The sequence below is a fragment of the Pimephales promelas genome, chromosome 21, assembly GCF_988280905.1.
Source record: "Pimephales promelas chromosome 21, fPimPro1.hap1.1, whole genome shotgun sequence".
Classification (NCBI taxonomy): Eukaryota; Metazoa; Chordata; class Actinopteri; order Cypriniformes; family Leuciscidae; genus Pimephales; species Pimephales promelas.
Window position 1 is genome coordinate 24,523,032 of NC_142789.1, and position 21,387 is coordinate 24,544,418.

At 37.1% G+C, this 21,387-nt stretch overlaps 1 long non-coding RNA gene across 1 annotated transcript; it reads right to left on the reverse strand.

Annotated features, from left to right (window-relative positions):
* Window positions 1–246: 246 nt before the first annotated feature.
* On the reverse strand, window positions 247–13,596 carry LOC120480800 (uncharacterized). The gene is made up of 3 exons (XR_005623167.2): window positions 13,479–13,596; window positions 2,500–2,603; window positions 247–507 (listed from the first exon to the last, which is right to left on the reverse strand). It is a non-coding gene; the product is annotated as an uncharacterized LOC120480800 (long non-coding RNA).
* Between the last annotated feature and the right edge of the window lie 7,791 nt (window positions 13,597–21,387).

Sequence of the window (21,387 nt, forward strand, 5' to 3'; positions counted from 1 at the left end):
GGGGATATTGATGCTTTTTTGTCACATAATGTTGAAGCTAACCAGGAAAACCGTAGAAATGCGCTATTCGTAATCAGCCATGGTTAATTTATTCCCCAAGTGTAAGTATGTAATGATAGAGCTGTTATAAAGAAAGAATTATATTCAGCTGGTCATGTGATCTACCAGCTCTGTGCAAAATAAAGCATCTCATAAAAGTGTACAGAATTTTCTAAAAGGATTATTCTGTGTTTTTTAGGGGTAAAACCATTTTAATGAGTGAAAAACCACTGAGTTCACCTTGTAAACTTGAAACATGACGTTAAAATCTGGATACAAAATGTAAAGCACCCAGTATGTTTGAAATCCCGGACTAGTCAGGTCACCGGAGCAGTTAAGCTTTGTCTCTTTCCTGGTTATGACTGACAGCACCAATAACACAGAGAGTCAAGGCTCTGCCACAGACCATTACGCCAAGGTTAGCCATCTCTCGGTCCTCTATCTCAGCAATCATTCATCACGTTTCCCCTTCAAATGGAAAAAAAAACAAAAAAATCTTTTGAATATTGCTTTGGAAAGTTCCATTTTTCCACCCTCTTTTCTGTGGCAATCTAATGAGACGTGACATATTTCTTTGGTTCCAGTTCTTTAATTCATTAGCCTGACCATTATTTGACGATTATCACAAACTTAACATCAGAAATCAACCCTTCTTGATGACTTTTTAATGTGTTCTCTCTTATTTCCCGACTTATCAGCGATCAGTAGGTTTTAAGCGATGAATTTAAGGCGCCACGCGGCGCGGGCCATCAGCAATTAGAAGCGGCATTGCACTCAAAGCTATTTCTGACATCTTTTTAATACCTTCTCCTTTTATTTTCCCGAGAACACAGCAGAACTGCGACAGATATGACCTGTGTTTACCGTGTTATCATTTTTAATGAATTGCCAGGCTCAAGGAAACTGTGGAAAGAGTAAACTTCAAACGAATCCAGTCCAATTAAGGTGTTTAGCCATCTGTCAAAACAGTCACTTCCCTGAGTGACACTCATATTTTAATGAGTCGCATTATCCGTTGGTATCATTACCGTGGATTGTGCTCACACCAACAACACCCACCCATCCCTCCAGTGTTTTTCCTCCAATGCTAATTCGTGTACATAGTGATTCTCTGATGCAACACCCTGGTAACTTGCATTTAACAGAAGCGCACGAAGAGTTAAGCAGGCATTGTCATTGCCGTTACTTTGTGGATGTCTCGTGAAAGAACAGTGAAGGTGGCGGAAATAGTTACATGGCTGTAAATCCATACGAAGGACAAAGACGCGCATCAATCCCTCACAGGCGGACAGAAAGGGTGGTCCATCTGGCAAAAACATCAAGCTCAAGTACAATCAGAGGGGACACTGGCTCATCAGTTCCTTCAGGCTCTGGAACACTGATTATGTGTTGTATGGATTGATGAGGAGGTTTAATTAAAGAGATGGACGCCTGGCATGATGAGACATGTGGAAAACACTCCACTAAACTAATATGCATTCCACAAAATGTGCAATCTCTCTCCTTTTTTTTATCGAAATGGCTAGCTAAACGTGTATATATATTTATTATGGCTGTTTGCCCTAAATGGATGATGTTTAGGACAAATATTTTCATCAAATCAGATCACTTACATGCACTTTAGGCTTTAAGCCAACATCATAATCCATGGTAATCAAAAAACTAAGTGTGTTTCTGTTAAAAAAAACAAGTGATCTTAAAGTCTCTCAGGCTCGGTAATAGATCTCACCCTTCACTCGTGATTCGAGAGCACAGATCATTTGATGGGTGAAAGTCATTAGGAACACTTACAGCCCACTACAAATACTCAAGATATAAAGTGACACATTTATAAACATAAGGATCTATAAGGGCTTTCAAGGACTTAAATGATTGATTGATGTTAGATATTTAGCGTTGTGTCAATGTGAGACAAAAGCATTTGGAATATTAACATTACATAAAACAAATTACAGGAAAAGATAAAAAGAAAGTGTTGGCTGAGTGTATCATCTCTTCATCATTTTCTTTCAAATTTTAACCCAATTACCTAAAGCCAAATATATCTGCTGCTTCAATGTTACTTTTGCTGAAGAAAAACAAACACTAAAACTAACGGCATGTATAATTGGTTTGACAGTAATGTTTAAAAATAGTTTGACCATTTAGCTAATATAATTTCATGGTTTATCACAGTAAGAAAATATTTTATATTTTTATAATATGTTTCAAAATAGTGTTTAATATAACTGATTTAATTTAACTGAATTTCCATTGAATAAAACGCAGATTTTACAATTAACTATTAAATTTAAATAAATAAATAAATAAAATACTGTGTACGCTATGAAGCTAGTTGGGTTAAACGAGAAAAATATTCTCTGTCTTTCTCTACATCTGTGTCTGAGTACTGCTGATTAATTATGTGTCTCTGGGTGCATTCGAGAATATAAATCTCACTCTCTTTCTCTGAATGTGTACCTTTCTTTTTCTTCCATCTTTCCTCCCCTTCTCTCTCTCCTCTCCAGGGCTGGTGATGAACCTTCTCTACAGCGGTGCTTTATTCACAATGACACCTGGCCCATCTGAAAATCAAACAACACAGTGTGCACTCAGTATCCAGGGCATTCAATTACCAGGGTTGTTGTTGTTAAAAAACAACAGCTCTCATATAGCTACTCTATAAACAACACAACGGCACAAAAACACAAACAAATCCCCAAATGCAAGCATGTGCACCTGCCCTTTGTGACACAGCACTCCAAAATGCAATACACTTTTCTCCAAGGCGTAAGACTTGGGCCGAGTGGTGTTATTGCATTAATATTGGTAAGGTAAAGACACGGGTGATGTGACGCACCACGCAAGACAGGCTTGAGCGAGCAGCACACGTGCTGAATGCAAAGCTTGTTTTGTGGTACGCGATCCAACGAGTTTGCGCAACAAACAACACTGGGGCTGAATGAGAAACAAGGCTGACCTGTCAGGGTCTAATGCGCAAGGGGAATATATTTTCAGTGAAAAGACAGAGAGTGAAAGAGAGAAGTGTTTTGAAATGTATCCTCAGACAAAATGGAAGAAAAAGCACTGAACTGTGAGGTGATTATCTGACAGTCTGACAGAACTATAAGCCTAATTCTTGAGGAAATACTGGCTATATATAAGCATACTTGCTTTGCCTCAATAATCTAGAACACACAAAAAAAAAATCACCACAGTATTTTTGGACAACATCGGGATCATATTTTGGATATATTAATATTAGTGCTGTCAAATTACAATTTTTAAATTAATTAATTACATCATGTGCTGATTAACTGATCTAACTAAACACAAAACTAATCCTACATTAAATTTGGCTGAGAAATTACCCCCAAAAGATAAAAGTCGTTAATGTGTTAAATTAGAAAAGCATTAAATAAACATTACAAAAGCAAAAGGAACATCTTTTTGGAAAGCATTTTACTTTTGCTTAAAGGGTTAGTTTAATGGCGCTTTTCCACTACACAGACAGTACCGACTCGACTCGGCTCGCCTTTGTTTGGTTTTCCACTGTGTAAAAGTTGTACCTGTTCCTGCTTTCGGGTACTTTTTTTATGGGTTCTGAGCGAGCTAAGGCGATACTAAAAAGTCAGTGAAAACAATGCCGACTGCTGATTGGTCAGAGAGAATCGTCACCATTCACTACGTCATCATTACACGCGCCAAATTGAGTATCCAGAATAACCCCGCTATTTTTAAATAGTTTGGCCAGAGATAGTTGCTAAACTAACTACTATAATTATGGAAACTCGAAAGAATACGCCATGGTCAAACGAGGAGGTGAAGACTTTCCTTTGGTGGCCGAAAAGATGATCCAGCGAGAGATTGATGGGGCAACGAGGAACGAAAGGCGTCGCTATGACGACTGGGTACTATTTGTGGCAGTACTGACTGTAATGGAAAACAGAACGAAAAGCGAGCCGAGTCGAGCTGGTACTGGTAATGGAAAAGGCCATAAGATATTTTCTGTCCATCCATTGGAAATGTATGTACGGTATACTGTACTGTCCTTGTCCAGAAAGAAAATAAAGACATCATCAAAGTAGTCCATGTGACATCAGTGGGTTAGGTAGAATGTTTTGAAGCATCAAAAATACATTTTGGTAACATATTATTATTAATATATATAGGATTGTATTCGCTTTCGGTTCTGTTGCCAATCCGCGTTCACGAGTCAGCAGTGACGCTGGTGACGTAAGACGCTGCTGACATGTATCTGTTGCGTCCATGTATTCGGGTTAAAATAAATATGGCTGGGCAAAAAAATGCTGGGGGAAAAAGTCTTCCTCTGTGTGGAAATCCTTAGACATGTTTGCAAAGACTGTTTTGTTACAGCGTGCGTCTCCCTTAGAAACTGTGAATGAAGCTCGGGCGCACCAGATACACGTCAGCAGCGTTACTGAACGCGGATTGACAACAGAAGACTGAATAAAATGCTGAATAAGGTCGTAGTTTTTTGTTATTTTTGGACCAAAATGTATTTTCCATGCTTCAAAACATTCTAACTAACCCACTGATGTCACATGGACTCCTTTGATGATGTCTTAATTACCTCTCTGGACAAGGACAGTATACCGTTTTAAAGGAGGGACAGAAATCTCTCGGACTAAATCTAAAATATCTTAAACTGTTCCGAAGATGAACGGAGGTCTTACGGGCTTGGAATGACATGAGAGTCGTTAATGACATAATTTTCATTTTTGGATGAACTAACCCCTTTAACTTACTTTCAAATCAGCGGCAATTATGGGGCGGCAATTGCTTGAATAGTGGGTTCATTAATTTTCTTAATGAAAAACACAACAGTAAAAAACTTACTTAAATAGGCACTTTTACATTTGGCTTTGAAACCAAATGTTCCACCATCGTCTTGTCAGTCACTTTCACATGATGAAATCATGAAATCACTCTGCTGCTGATCTGTGCTGTGACAGACACATTCAGTTTTTAATTGTAGTGTATGTTCTCTAACTAAATCATTTTTATTACTAAATAAACTGAAACGACAGTGGTCAAGTGATATAATTGGTGAGCACCGACTATCAAAGCTTTACTGTATTTACAAATATTCGCTGTTCTCACAGGTTCACGTTTTTGGAGTTTGCATAGAGAGAACTTAAGAGTTTTCTGTTAAAAAAGTCCTGTGTAAGTGGCCCCAAAGTTAATAACTAATGATCGTCGCAACAGAAGTGAATCAATCAAAACTTTAGCTTTAGAAAATAAATGTATTCTAGAGCTGCTATAAATCCAAAACAATCTCTGTTACTTTAATTCCCTATTATCACTGTAAAGCTGCTTTGGAACAATCATTTGTTAAAAGCGCTATATAAAGGAAGACTTGACTATATAATGAAAATGCAGTTTACTGGTAAGAAAAGGTCAAATTAGCATATATCATCTGCTACTTTCTTATTTTACAATTTCCAAATTATATATATAAAAAATTGCATATTTTTGACAAACCATTCACATTACTGAATCTCATGATCTTATAAACATTGATCTGAATGCTTAGGCTAAAATTAAATTAGTTTTGCAGACTATATACATTTTGAATTTTTTGTACTGTAAAAAAATAGATAATAACATATAAGTTGGGCCAGATGGTGAAGAAAAAGCACACACGTTAACTCCTTCGATACAGTTTAAGCTACACATTTTTTGGTCACAACATAGTTTACATATTTTGCCATTTAACAGTTCCGATGACTTTATCAGTATTACAAAATGTGAGAAAAACGAAATGAGTCAAACTTTTGACTGGTGCTATATGCAAAGATAAAGAAAACTAATTCAATTTCATTCAATGAAATGAATCGGAACAAGAGAAAACTCAAGCCACCCTACATTTGAAACAAACAAATAAATTTAGAAAGTTCAGGGCGAAGCAGAAAAAGGAGAACATGGGAGAACAGCTGTCAGCTGACCAATGATGCAAGCATCATGTCCCAGAAAACCATCTGAGAACAACTCAATAGCAACAGTTCTCTTTTTTAAAGTCAGCATGAGCTCAAAACTGACCCTTTTTTATTGTGTTTGTTGTGTTTCATCGGTATATATAGACCACTTTAGATTAAACTAAGCCCCGCCTACATATTTACTCGTTTTGCTCACATTATGGAAGTAGAATGTGTTCGGAACTGGGTTTTGTGCTGCCTTTTATCATTCGGTTCTTGTCGCCCTGCCTTAGAACCCCCCCCCCCCCCCCCCCCCCCCCAGGACACATTAGACCATCAGCCAGGTTGCAGGGCGAAAAAAAGAAAGAACACTTGCTTTTTATACATGACCACATCCCTCCCCTTATTAGGCATTAGAGTCTGTTTCTTCTGCCATGTATAGAACCTTGATGAGCCATGTTTATTCATAGACTAACCTTTTTAAATAATTCTGAGAGCTCTCTGACAAAGGCCTCCACAGCATACTTAATACCTCATCTAGGTTTCATTATTCAGCGCTTATAGTCTCTCCGCCGCCCCACTTGAGATGCTGAACATGAATTATCCCAGGCCCCTCTCCTCTCAGCCTCCTCCCCTTCTTCTCTTCTCACTACAAGCATCTCCTCTCTCTCTCACTCTCCTTTCCTCTCATTCCCTCTCTCAGCAGCCTTATCCCACAGGACAGAGAGGCTTACTGATTACTGCAGTAATATCACTACTCACTACACTTCATTCCCCTCTCCCTCTCTCACTCTTTCAGTTTCACTCTGCTTTTTGGAACGACAAATAACTCCACATTTGTATACCCAAAGCGACCGCAGATAGGCTACGCTCCTCACGGCAATATTAAAGAACAGTGGAAGGAAACTAGCATGAAATATATGTAATAATAAAATAAGTGTCAAAAAAAAAAAACATTACATTTTATCCAACATATGGGACTTTTAGAGTCACAAACATTATAAAATGTATATTACTTTTAATCTACGTAAAATGCACTTTTACAAAACCAATATGCACTTTAAAACAAATTACAGTCGCAAATCATGTTTTTCTGGAGTAAAACCTATTAGATGTGTCATGTAAACATGAAAGGTCGCTAGTTAAAAGCATCAAACTCTCTAGTCTGCACCTCCTCACGCCTTAAAGGGATAGTTCACCCAAAAATGATGTCTGTCATTTACTCATGACATTCCGAAACCTTTCACAAATTAAATGTCCAAATATTTCAGTTATACAAAGATTCTTATGATGTTCATGCATTCACTTAATATGCTACTATTATTATTAATTATCAGTTTATCAAGTGAAAGAAACATTCCGTTTGTTTTATTATGCACTATAAATAAATAAATAACACTCTCGTGTACAGTATAATCATTGACTGATGGTCAATAGAGACACACAATTTCGAGGAAGGACCTGATTTGTCATGACAGCGGGTTGCGTTTAAGTCAAATTTTTAATACCCGTGCTTCACTAACTTCCCTCAGTCTCGTTCACTTGGATGTCCGTCATTGCTTACAGTATGTTTCCCGCTTGCAATGTGTTTAAATGGAACACCTTAAGCCTTTGGTTAGGGCTAAAACGATTCTTTGAGTTACTCGAGTTACTCGATTACAAAAATTCCTCGAGGCAAAAAATCTGCCTCGAAGCCTCGTTAAATTCCTATGACGCGCACTTTACGCGCACGCAGGGATCTGATTGTTTCACACGAACCGTTATTCAGGAAGCACACCATAGCGCATGATACTTTTGACTTAATAAATGGCAGAGAATGTCTAAAGTTTGGGATCATTATATGTTTATAAAGGGAAAGAAAAAGGTGCAATGTGTCTGCAAAGTATACCTGGCAGGGCTGCCAACTCTCACGCATTCAGCGTGAGACTCGCGCAATTCGATTTCTCACGCTGAAGTGTCAATCCCTTCGGTCAAATGCCTGAAAGATGAGTTCGTCTATAGATCTACCTGTTGAGCCACTCGCGATCGACTAGTTTTAGGACACATATTAATTCGCAAGTTAAAATATCCTGTAATCTAGTGCGAGCGTGCATGCGAGATGTTGAGCTCCTAACCGCGGCTCGCGCACGACGGCAGAGAGGTAAGCGAGCGCGTGCACCCATGTCTCTCTCAAGCGCCAGTCAGACCAATTGCGGCAATTCATCATATGCTTAGACTTTTATGTAGTCACGCAACAAAAATTTAAGCATACATTCACTGTATACACCGGGACGTGATGGAGGAACAAATATTGTGAGACACACAGACACACACACTCTGATGTTTGTCTTGAGATTACAGTTGAAAAAGTCTGATTGTTATGTATAATTGTTTTATTTCCATTTATTTTTTTTTATAAATTGTACACATTTGTGTACCTGTTTGGGTTGATATTTTATATTAATTTATTTTTGTTTCCAGGTGGGTAATTTGCAGAAGGTGCAATCCTTTTTTTGTAATGTTGTATTAAGAAGACAAAACTAAGGCCAAATGGGCTTTACTATTTAAGTTTGTATTCAAAGTTTTACATGTTATGGGCTACATGTAACATGTTTTACAGTAATTTGTTTTAACTGTATTGTTATATAATTGTTGTTGGCACTGGCACTTATAAACACTAAATGGCTAAAAATTGCAATAATTATTTGTGGAGCCAGATGTTGGAGTTGGAATAAATACCTCTATTTTTTTAAAGAAATAAAAGCCAAACACCTTATCATTTTCGTAATTATTTGTTTTGGTTGCTTAAAAACACACATAAACAAATTATCCGATTACTCGATTAATCGATCGATTAAGTGCTAGATTAATCGATTACAAAAAGAATCGATAGCTGCAGCCCTACCTTTGGTCACTTGGAATCTGCTATGAAGCAGATTTATTTATTTATTTCCATATTAATTTATTTTATACACCATTTTATTGGCCTGTATGTGTGCTTGGACTGTTAAAAAATTAAGTATAAACAAATATTAAATATTGAAGATATATATTTAACTGAGAGATACATATACAATTCTTTTTAATCCATCCAGAACACCATTGAAACCTCCAAGCAATTCCCTAGCAACCAATCAGAACACCCTAGCAACCACATAACATGCTAAAAACAAGTCAGCAAACCTCAACAGCACCATTCTCCTTTTAGTTTTACTTTAGTTACTGAAGGACTATAGGAATTCAAAATATAAGAAAGGCTGCCCTTCAATTAATGTACTATTTTTAGGATCATTACCGGGTTTATATAATCTATGAAAGCAACGTTAGATACACTGCATCAAAGCCAAATGTATGCCTGGGTTAGAACTAAATGACAAACAGCCTTAAAAAATAATTATTCCCATTTTAATGTGGATGCCAGGCTCCCTGAGAAAAACACAAATATGTGCCTTATTATGTGCATCTTATTTATCCATTAGAGGATTTACAGGTATTACAAAATGTGATCATTGACAATTTAAGGGTCCTTGAAACATCTCTAATTAGCATATTAATTGGCGCCTGATTTCTCTGAATGACAATGACAATTCCTTCCACAGTGATGATTAAGATCAACTTTTTTAGCCATGCAGTGCGATATTTGAAATGCACGCTTTTATGTTTCAGCTGGTATCGGAGTAAATGAATTAATTAGAAACATAATTTGCCTCTATGTTTGGATGCACTTATCTCAAAATACATTCCACAAATTTGAGAGAGGATGGCAAGAGATAAAAAATAAGCAAGTGAATAAAAAATGGCCAACCTGAGTTAGAAAGACTCACTAATTTAAGAACTCCCTTAATCGTTTTGCTGCTGTCAGTATGGATAAAAATCTTTCCGTTCCAAAAAAAAAAAAAAGAGAGGAAAAAAAACACGTGGCCCCCTCACGGTTTTCTCGCTGTCTGTGTACATGACTCCAGTTATTCGTTTTTCCCCCCTCTCATTCTTCCCAAAGATGAGACTGTCACTTCCTTTTTGCTCAATATCAATCCCTTCCTCACACAATTTCTCCTGTAACTCCGGGGGGTTGATACAGCAACGCCTCTGCTCCATGCACATTTTCCAGCCAAAAGCGCTTGAAAACACTTATGCCAAATCTAGTTTGTATGTGTCTACACCCACACTATTTTTGCTCATTTGTCATCATCTGTAGCACTGGCCCTCCTTTTTCAAGAAACCGGCCTAACAATATAGTTGATTACAAAGGAAAAGAGATTTTCACATTTAAACTCAAACTTTCAAGCTAATGGCTAATAGGCTAAGTAAAGGGTTGCTAAATGAGGCATAACTCTTAACAAGTGTTAGCTTTTTTCAAACAAGCATGCTAAGCAACAAGATACTCACAACATTTTAAAGTCACCCCGAAATGAAAATTCACCCCATCTATTTTCTAAATGCATGTAAGAATATGCGCAAACTGCATTTTGTATAACAGGCTATATCACTTCCAGTTTAGGTCTTTTTTATGCACTTCGTTAACCTCTGTACATATAGGCTATAAAATATATCAAAAGAAAGAACAGAAAAAATATATACATTTATCATGCATTCTTTTATATATATATATACAGATATTCATACAACAAAATATTATGGGCAACATGAAAATTTGGTGAAAAAGATCAAAAATGCTAGTGGTGGCTTGCAACTTTTAAAAAAAAAAAATCCCTGGCGGAGAAAGAGTTAAGCCCCATCCCTTTCTTACAGTCGACCGCAAGCTCGCGGTTTAGATCTGAACGAGTCCGCGCTCTACATTTTACTTTTTTTTCCCCCCGATAGTCTGTTTTACTCTGATGTACTTCACAACATGGAAGAAACAAATCTCCCTCTACTTTTGTTGTTACATTGCAATTTTAAAAGACAGCTACTCTTTTGAAAAAATAAATAAAAATAAATACAAAAACTAGAAGACTACAAAAAAGTTAATGGAAAAATACTCCATGAGACTTAAACCAATAATTATTTATTTGCGAATAGAGTGCCGAACTTACGACGTCACTTTGTAGGCCAAAACGCGGATGTGAGTTAGCATTCCCTCGCTCTAAAGATGGGATTTTTGAATGGGTTTTTGCTAAATCGCCTGAAATAAGCTCTTCGGTGAATAAAGCTTCTAATGTTTTCACGTTTTGATCTGACATAAAACACACTTATAACCTGCTTGTGGTTTTTGAAACTTTATTGTGTCTGCTTGTGTTTTTTAGAAAAAACTTTATATAGGCTTCAAAATGTATACATTTTGGATTAACTTGTAAAGATTATCTTGATAGACAAAGTGCTTTTCCATTTGATGGAACCCTTAAGTTAGTAAAGTTGCTACTTTAGTTAGTTAATCCCCAACGATGTTCTACGTGATTCGACAGATCCCGCTGCTAAACAATATTATCCAGGTTTCTAAATATTGACCACAGATCTTAGCAAACCCAGAAAACAGCAGCGACACATCTCCGCTGATGCCATAATTTGTCAGAATAATTTATTGAGTTTCTGCGCCTCTGCAAGGTGTTTTGATAAATGGTACAAGTCACACTGAACTGTTATCAAAAGAGAGGGAGAGCGAGCGGCGGCTAGGACGAGTGGGAGAGAGAACGATAAGAGAGAAAGAGAGAGAGGGAGTGGTACGGCAAAGGAAAATTGCAGCAAACATTTCCATGCCATCATCCAATCTGTTCTGGGAGACGTGGAGATGACAGCTCTGAATCCGAGCAGGTGTCTCTTCTACCTTCCATTACCTCCGCTATGTATGAATTAGATTTACAAAATCTCATAAAAAACAGCCCCCACGTTTTTACCTTCAAAATCTCTCCCCATGTCCCTTTTTCACATTATTTGCTATGCTGCAGAGATTGGACGTCTACGTATCGGGAACAGTATAGCGGAAGCGCACTGGAGGGGACTAGCGCAGGCAGCTGGAGAAATAAAGGATGATTTACCGAGCAACGCCAGGGCTTGAAGCGCAGACGACTATTGAGTGAATAAACCGCCATTGGGTGAATAAACTCAATACATTCCTAAACATATGACAGGACCAGACGCTCCCAATCCCACCAATCGCCCAACACAAGTCCTTGCTCTTGGTGATATTTGGTTCATAAATCCCCAACTTTCCTGTTCTGAAAGCACACACACTGACATGTTTTAATTCCATCATATTTTCCGCTGAGTTTGAAGGGGATTACGCCATCTGGTATCAATAGAGTGACACTTAGTTCTTTTTACTTGGATAAATACACTTCTCTGACCATGTCTTTTCATCTCAGATTTTAGTTCCGTTCCAAAAGCTACATAGGAACCCTAAATAAGAACCTACTTTCTAAGGTAATCACTAAACCTCATAAGTGACTGATTTAGGATGCTTTCTGTAGGTACAAACCTCATGCAAAGTGCATGTAAGATGAGACTTAAAATAGATTTCAAATAAGCTTGACATTAGTATGTTGCTATGCGGTTTAATGATTTGATATAATCGTATGTGATTTATTCCTGTGCTGAATTTTAAGCAGCCATTGCTTAGTTGTAATGTTGTAGTGTTTAATATTTTTGTGGAAATCAAGATACATTTTTTTCAATATCCTTTGATGAATATAACATTCAGCATTTATTTGAGAAAAAAATAAATATTTCACAACATTATAAATGTCTTTCCTGTCACTTTTGATCAATTTTATTCCTAACACTATGTTACAAAAATATATATTGGCCCCAAACTTTTGAATGGTAGTGAACATGAATTTCTCTAGTACAGCACATGGAGAGCATGTCACTAGCAAGTCTAGCCAGCCAAATACATAAAATATGTCAAAAGAAAAATATGTAGGCCTATTAATTGACACCTGGCTGACCTCGTCCATCATCTTCAATTTATGTATTTTTCTCCACTGCATGTTGCACCGCATCTTTCTCAGCGAAAGACAAAGTTGCTGCCTTAGTTTTTGGCAAAAACGAGGTAGGCTATCTAAGAAGGCAGCATGATTAGATTGCCTACCTGTTGGCACCTTCCTTGCCTACGGGCAGCTCACTAGTTTCTAAAACAGAGCATTTTTTCTGTTTTGTTCCCTTTCTCCTGCCATTTGATGTGATCAACCTTTGTTTTCCATTTGTGAATTGGGTCTGGGGAATGTGATTGTTTACACTTACAGGACTGAATGAGGGAAGCATGAGAAATAGACTAGAGCTGTTTCATGTTGAAGTTATCCTGCCTCACGACTTTATCCTCCCTGGACTTTCAAACAGTAAAGTTGTCCTGCAAATGGATTCCATGCTCTCTGTAGACAAGGACTGTCCACAAAACACCTGTTGAATTCACATTCCAACAAGTAAATAAATCAATAGACACTAGACAGCCGTTTTTTTTCTATATCTGAGATACTTCTCTCACCAAAATAACAACAACAATGCGTTTAACATTTGGAGAAACTGTTATAAACATTTCTATACAAGAGATGGTCCTTACTTCTGAAACTGTTTACAACTTAACTTTAGCCCAAAGTAGCTATAGCCTACCTCCGTTCGTGCGACGTAATTCCCGTCATCAGGAGGGTCCCAATTTTTGCGTGGATAACAACAGCGCACGTGCGAGTGACTTGAGCGTTTGAAAACAAAGTCTTTTGGGCTTTCCACGGTCAGGCCAAATGAGTACACTTTAAAAGGCTGCCGCTTATCAGCCAATCAAAAAAAGAAAGGGATTACACAATAGCCAATCAGAAAATATCACTGTTGTATCTAGGTAAGATTTAAGATAACATGATCTCCTGTTTTAATGTTACAAAAATTCACACAACTTGTTTGACACAAACAATGACAACTTGACTGCTGTTAGAGAATGTTTCCCAGATAATAAGCATCAGTTTTGCATGACTATCTATAAATTAGCCAACCGTTTGACAGCATGTTCACTTAAAACACCTGCTCAGAGCAAATAGTTTTAACCTAGTCATTTTTCGTTATCACACAATGACTGTCATTTTGTCACATTATAAACAATATCATCTCTCTCCAAATAGGCTTAATAATTTTATAAGCACTAATAATAATAATAATTCCTATAAGAAGAGGAAGAGAATAACTACTTTGCATTCGGTTGAATTGTCAGTGCCAAGTCTCAAATATTTTCTTCTGCAAAGTCTGAGCAATTATTAATAACAACAAAAACACTAATAATAATATTATGAAACACCACCATTCCAGTGAACCGTCCAACCCCAACAACTACAACATGACACAACTTACATTTACAAATGTTTATGTGAAAACCCCTATTAGTTTGACTTTAAAGTGTAAATTGCAGGTTAATCACCACAACCAATTAATGTGTTAATTAAAGTGCTCAGTATGTATATATTACATATTATTTATTTATTTACAGTAACTGGGTGATGATGACATCATAAGAGGGAGCGGGGGCGGTAAATGCGGGACTCCCGCAAACTAGAAATATCTATGAATAAAACATTAAATGAATACATTTTTATTCATCTGTTGCAGAAAAGCAACACGAACAACTAAAACAAAATAGAAAAGATTTACAGGCCAGAGTTTCTATTTATAACATGTTTGCAGCATTGAGCGATGTAGCCAATCACAGACATACGTGTTGATTTCTAGGAACGCACTGGCCAATCAGAAGCATTTACGATAGACTTCCCACACCACTCAAAACGGCACATTGCATTATTTTGTGAAAAATTTAACCTGCAATTTACACTTTAAATGTCCCGACCACAGTTGGAAACCAAACCTGCAACCTTTCTGAAGTGCATAAAACAGAAAAAAATGTCATTAACTTTGAATAGAATTGCAATTACTTCATTCTGAACAGTGAGATCTGTACAATGCTGGCAGATTGTGTTGATCTGGTGACCCTGACCCGAGGAGTGAAATGACTGAATGCATTTTCCACTTTTCCCTCATCAAATTTAATTATCCAATTGCACTTATATTTTCTCCAAAGTGAGGATGAAAGTGAAAGGAGAAAGGTGAAGGGGAAGAAAAAGACAATCCAACCTCCCTCCATTGGAAGAGTCTCAAAACAAGTAAGTTTTCATCTTTCAGATTCAGGTTCCTTCTCAAACTCATTGCTTTGCTTCCACAAATTAGCAGGCTATTCTAATAAACAAGAATTCCACCCTGTTCCCTTTTCCCAGTCAAGCACATCTGAAAATAAGATACATTTCCCTTTAGAGCTTTCTACCTGCAAAAACCACCATGTTTGACAGCATGTTTCTGGATGCTTTTCAAATGTTCATTTTTATGGACCTATATTCCATGCATTTATATAAAACCCATCTCAAATGATTGAATGCGACCATGCAATGTTGCTGATTATATAGACTCTTCATTGAAAATAGCTTTAAGAATAAGAATAGCTGGGCTCATACAAATGGATTACATAAAGACGGTCTGAAGGGAAATGCACGCATCCACTAAGAGCATACACAACACATAATGAATTATATAAGCAACCCAACTAATGGATATTAATGGGCAATTAACCATGCACAAATTGCCACCAACGAAAATAATTTGCATAGAGCTGCCTCATTTGAGATTATTAGGCATTAGGAGATGCCATCCATTATTAGTGTAGGATATTGTGACTCAGTCTTTTAAGAAATATTCCTTCATTTAAAGTGGTGAGTGTGGTAAACACTTAAACTCAAACAGTAAAGGCAGCAAAAAGAAAAAGTGCACGAGGCCAGGACAGTGTAAAGAAGGTGCATTAGCTTCCACTCAGACCTTTAAAATCAATACAATTAAATACATTCGCTTCAAAACACAGAGAATGAAATTAAATCTATACCTCAACTTATAAAATTCTATATTAATGCTGCAATATCTTTCTAGAATGCAGTGATCTTCTTTTTACATTATATCTGACACGTTGATAGCTTTCATTCATTCCCACCAGCGATGTCTCCCGTTTAATACCGGAAAGTAAGTTAATATTAGCAACTGAAACTCAAATTTGAACTGCTATCTATCTATCGATCGATCTCTGCTCTGTCTGTATAACCTCCAAACTGTTGTAAACTTCCAGCCAAGGTCTTGTCAAGTGGATGAACTTTTTTGCAATCGTAGTGCATAGTTCAACAGTAAATTCACATATAAATACAGTAATATGCTATCTAAACATTGGGATTTTTAAAACATAACGTTTTTTTTTTTCCTTCTTTTCGACATAATGCTTGCTAGGCTACTGTTAACAAAAAATTGAGGTCAAAGAAAGGCCCGTTCACACCGAGAAAGAATCATCACTATATTAGTGTCCACACCAGCAAACAAAAATCTTTCAAATCTGGTGGATTCTGAGTGTCAACGTAAATGTTTTTATCATTCCTCAACTGGAAAACAAAAGGTTCTGAAAGTGATTCCAATGATGTTGTTTCTCTGCATCGTTAGTTGTGGTGTGGACTCTGCTATTCTTTTATTTTTAGAACAATTTTTAAAACTATATCCTTATCGTGTAACCATATATAGAGTGCCGAAGTTACGACGTCACTTTGTAGGCCAAAAACGCGGAAGTGAGTTAGCATTTTAGCACTGCCGCTTCCCTCGCTCTAAAGTCTATGGGATTTTTGAATGGGTTTTTGCTAAATCACCCGAACTGTACTGTTGATTTAGTATTCCATCTAAGAAAGAAAGTATTGGGTTAGGAATGACATAATCAGTAAATTAATTCATTTTTGTTTGTACTATTCCTTTAAATAATCCCATAGTTCTCAGCAATTAATCAACATGAAAAGCAGGATAATAATCAAATTTAATATACACACACAAAAAAACCTGATAACCAAATCTGATATACCAGACACGTTTATTTTTAATCCTAATGCACTTTGGAAGTAGCATCGCAGTTCGTGCCAGTAATTTAGAGCGCTATCTCAGAAAGTAATTGTTAGCTTTGTAAACAGTTTTGATGACCGGGTAGCTGAGGAACAGAACGGCTGATTGCGTATTGATCAGGAGAAGGTGTGCGCTGAAGTCGGGATGGAGGTAACGGGGCGGAGGGGGCTCCCTCGCACAAGGTGAAGGAGGTCAGAGACACGTTACGCATCCCAGTGTGAGTTTAAGAGAGGGTGATGAACAACAACAACAACAAAAACCATAGCTGAGATGATGAAGAGACTGTGTATTTGCAGAGGGGGTTTTCTTCATCCCTGTGTGAATCAATGAAGGGTCTGTAAATAAACACACACTTCTGCCTTCCTGACCCTCCCATCGGAAATGGTTACTAGTAATGTAGATATTTTATGATGGGTTATGAGTGCAGTATTGAATACGGGAAAACACTGACAAATTGTGGCAGGTATCAATACAAATTTGACCTTTTTGAGAGCATGAGTTAATGTTTTAATTGAACTGAGAATGAGTGTCACGCCACCCGTGAGAATCACAAAATTAGAAAATGTTTTTAATATATTGTTGTTCTGACCTACACAGCTATTAGTGTTATGCCTGAATACTTATTGCAGGAAAACCATGAATAATAACAAATGCTTTCAAATACTATGAACATTTTTTTTTTTTTTTGTTGAACTGATGAACGATCTAAAGCAATCAGCAAATCTAAAATTATAATGCAATATGTTTGTGTGAAGTCTATAATATCTAAGTCAAGGACTTTCCCTGTGAATAACAAACATTAACACCAAGTTCTGTGGTGTGCTATTTGATCTATGAAATTGTTCTTTGATTGGCTATACTGTAAAAAAAATTGTACACTGTAAAAAAATATTTTCATGATTTGTAATCACAACATTTTTTCTTTTGTCAAGTCAACTTAGATCATTTATATAGTTCAGATAACATAATATTTTGAGTTTCTGATGATTAAATCAATCTCCTTCATTGTATTAACTCAATTTTTCCATTTCAATGAACTTAAAATTTTAAGGCAACCAGGTTACTTATTTTTTTAAGTTAAACCAACAATATTTTTTTACAGTGTAGGTTTAACTTAAAAAATGAAGTAACCTGGTTGCCTTCAAAATTTTAAGTTCATTGAAATGGAAAATTTGACTTAATACAATGGAGATTGATTTAATCCTCAGAAACTCAAAATATTATGTTACTACATAAATGCTTTAAGTTGATTTGACAAAAGAAAAAATGTTGTGATTAAAAATCATGAAAAAAAAATGTTTACAGTGTCTAAAAAGTGCAAGCTATAAGCTTATACGTGTGTGTGTGTGTGTGTGTGTGTGTGTGTGTGTGTGTCTGATATTCCCTAGGTTATGGGGACCAAATGTCCCCTCAACGATACTAATAACAGTAAATTTTTACCTTATGGAGACATGGGTAAAAAAAATACATTCCACATCACAACTATAATGATAACAACACAGAGAAACAATAATATTGGAATCACTTTCAGCTCATGGATGATAAAAAACATTGACAGTCAATCAGAACATTATTAAACCATCATTATTACAAACATCATAATGATGGTTTTGACTTGCAGTTTGGAGATTGCACAAACACAGTCCAAGCACAACACCTCAGTTGTATTAGTTCGAATTTTATAGAGGTGTGACCGAACTCTTACCAGGAGTTTAATTATCAGGCTTACGAGCGTGCGCTCAGCCCACCGACTAATAAACTCTCCGATTGAACGCATTAAACATTACCGCGATGGCCCTGGAAACTGGTTATTGATAGAGGAAAAGGAGGGGCGTGTGAGAGCGAAAAAGAGAGATGGAGAGAATGAGCAGCCTTGGCGGGTTTCGACACTCACTGCTGAGCTGACAGTGGATGAGCAGGGTGTAATGACAAATGAGTGAAGAGGCCACAGCATGAGGTCCAAACGAGCAAACGAGAGAGAGAGATAGGAAGAGAGAGAGAGAGAGAGGGGTCCTTCCTCATGCTCTGTAAATAGATAAGATTTGGCTGCTGTCAGGGTTCCTGTGTATTCATCACTATAATGTCTACCTTGGGGTTGGTTAAATGTTCCAAGGAAACATCAAGGTCATTCTCTCGGCTAAATAATGTAATAAACTTTAGCAAACGCCTGATTTGTGTGTTTCTTAATGTGCTGGAAATGACAGAGACACCAAGCTGAGCTCATTGTGGTGAGCGATCTAATAAGCCTCTCTATCTAGTAAATAAGGTTAATGTATTTTGTTGGATCATTTACTTCCTGCGCTTAAAATGCCCTCTGATAAATCTCCCCATGCAACACAGGATGCTATGTTCTTCTTCTGTTACCACGTTTCTGCACACGGCTCATTAGTTATAGACGAATGAGGTTAGATGAAGTATTTGCAAAATAAGAAATAAAACAGCCCTAGTTTGGACTGTGAATAAATTGAATTACCGGGTCCGGTGGCGAACTCTGCAAATTTGAAGCACTCAATTTAAGATGCATCACACGGACTTAATACCCAAACTCCCTGACCTTCGCAATGCGAATGAAGCGAGCCATCATAATGAAATGTAGAAGCGGCACTTTCCTGCGAGAATGACAGGTGCAGGAAATTACATCATCAAACACTGCCACCTGTCAGTTGATTGCCTGTCCTGTTTTGATGACTCAAGAACTCCTTTGACCTCTGAAGGTTGTATCGTGTCTACCAAGATGATCGAGCAAGATTTTTGCATCACATTCTGTTCATCATATAAATGAACAGGAACAATGATGATGATGTGCGTGCGCGTGTTTACTGTAGCTAGATTGGATTGGAAAACAAACTTGCAAATAATATAGGCTTAAAGCCAAACCAATAGAAACCGACTCACAATGCAGACACTGAAATCTGAAAGTGGTTAGGTTGTTAGCTGGATGGTTCACTGGAATGGGAGAACCCAAAAGAGCCCTATCACTCTCCTCTACATTGAATTTGTCAAGATAAATTTATAATTGGGACCACTCTCAGAACACAGCGTTGAGATTTCCCCCAATTAAACCATTTTATGTTCCTTTTTTTTTATTTCTTCTTGCATCAGCCTGGCAGGGGTCTCAGAACGGATTCAGAGGCATTTGCTGAAGATTTATCACTGTATCTCCTTTAGAAAAGGATGCTTGAAAATAAATGTTAAACAGTCAAGGCCTGAAAGACGCTAGGGAATCGCATTAACATCCTGCAATGCCCTGGAAGCTTCAGTTCAACCTTGACTATCACATTATTGGACTTCAGGCTGCTCTTCCTTAATGGGGGAACATTAAGATTCACACATGATTTCACCCATAGGCACTCTTAAACATAAACATGTAGCCAAAGCTACGGCAACACTTCAGAATGGGTTCATCTTTAAAAGTCAGTTTCAATGTCCACTTTATTTGTTTACCGTGGAAGTAAAAAGGTTTTCTGTAAATGTTCAAAACTTTTGTTTTTATTAGCAACTATAGCGAAATAACGTGAAGATTATAGTATCACATGTCGGTAAGTAGGCTACACGCGCAAAATAGGAATATTCTACACTGATTTTAAAGGGATACTCCACTTTTTTTGGAAATAGGCTCATTTTACAACTCCCCCAGAGTTAGACTGTTGAGTTTTACCGTTTTTGAATCCATTCAGCCGATCTCCGGTTCTGGCGGTACCACTTTTAGCAAAGCTCAGCATACATCATTGAAGTGGACAAGACCATTAGCATTTCTCAAAAAAAAAAAAAAACACACACAAAAGAGTTTCGATATTTTTCCTATTTAAAACTTGACTCTTTTGTCAACCCGATCACACTAAATGCATCTTTACAGCACGCATGCATAATGTCGTGTAATTTATATGCTAAAGTGAGTTTTTAGGTGAATATGATAGGCATTGGTTGGTTAGGCTAGGTTTAGGTGTGGCGTGGGGTGCGTGTGTATTACACACGTAAAAACGTGTAACGTTTTTGCGTATAAATTACACGACAATACACAATACGTGTTATAAAGTTCGCCAATAGTGAGCCTACGTGTGACGTTTAACTGACTAGAGGCCCAAAGGGAAGGAAATTAATAGTTGAAATAAAGTTGTTATTTATGTTTGTTTTTGCGCACAAAAAGTGTTCTCGTCGTTTGATAAACTTAAGACTGACCCACTGTAGTCAATTGGACTATTTTAACGATGTCTTTAATAACTTTTCGAGGCCGTCAAGTTTCAATCCCTCAAGAAGCCTATGGACTAGTATGGAGGAGTGATCCAGCTCTCAGATTTCATCAAAAATATCTTAATTTGTGTTCCAAAGATGAACGAAGGTCTTACGGGGTTGGAACAACATGAGGGTGAGTAAATACTGACAGAATTTTTATTTTGGGGTGAACTATCCATATGTACACATATACTGTATATTGTTAAGAATGCTTAAAAAAAAAACGTTTTGGGGAATTTTTATATCCAGCTGTCAAAGTTGTGCTTCAGAGATGCTCAGCTTCATTCATAGCGGGGCTGCAGCAAATTCCTCTCGGTTGGCGTGACAAGCAAGGTTA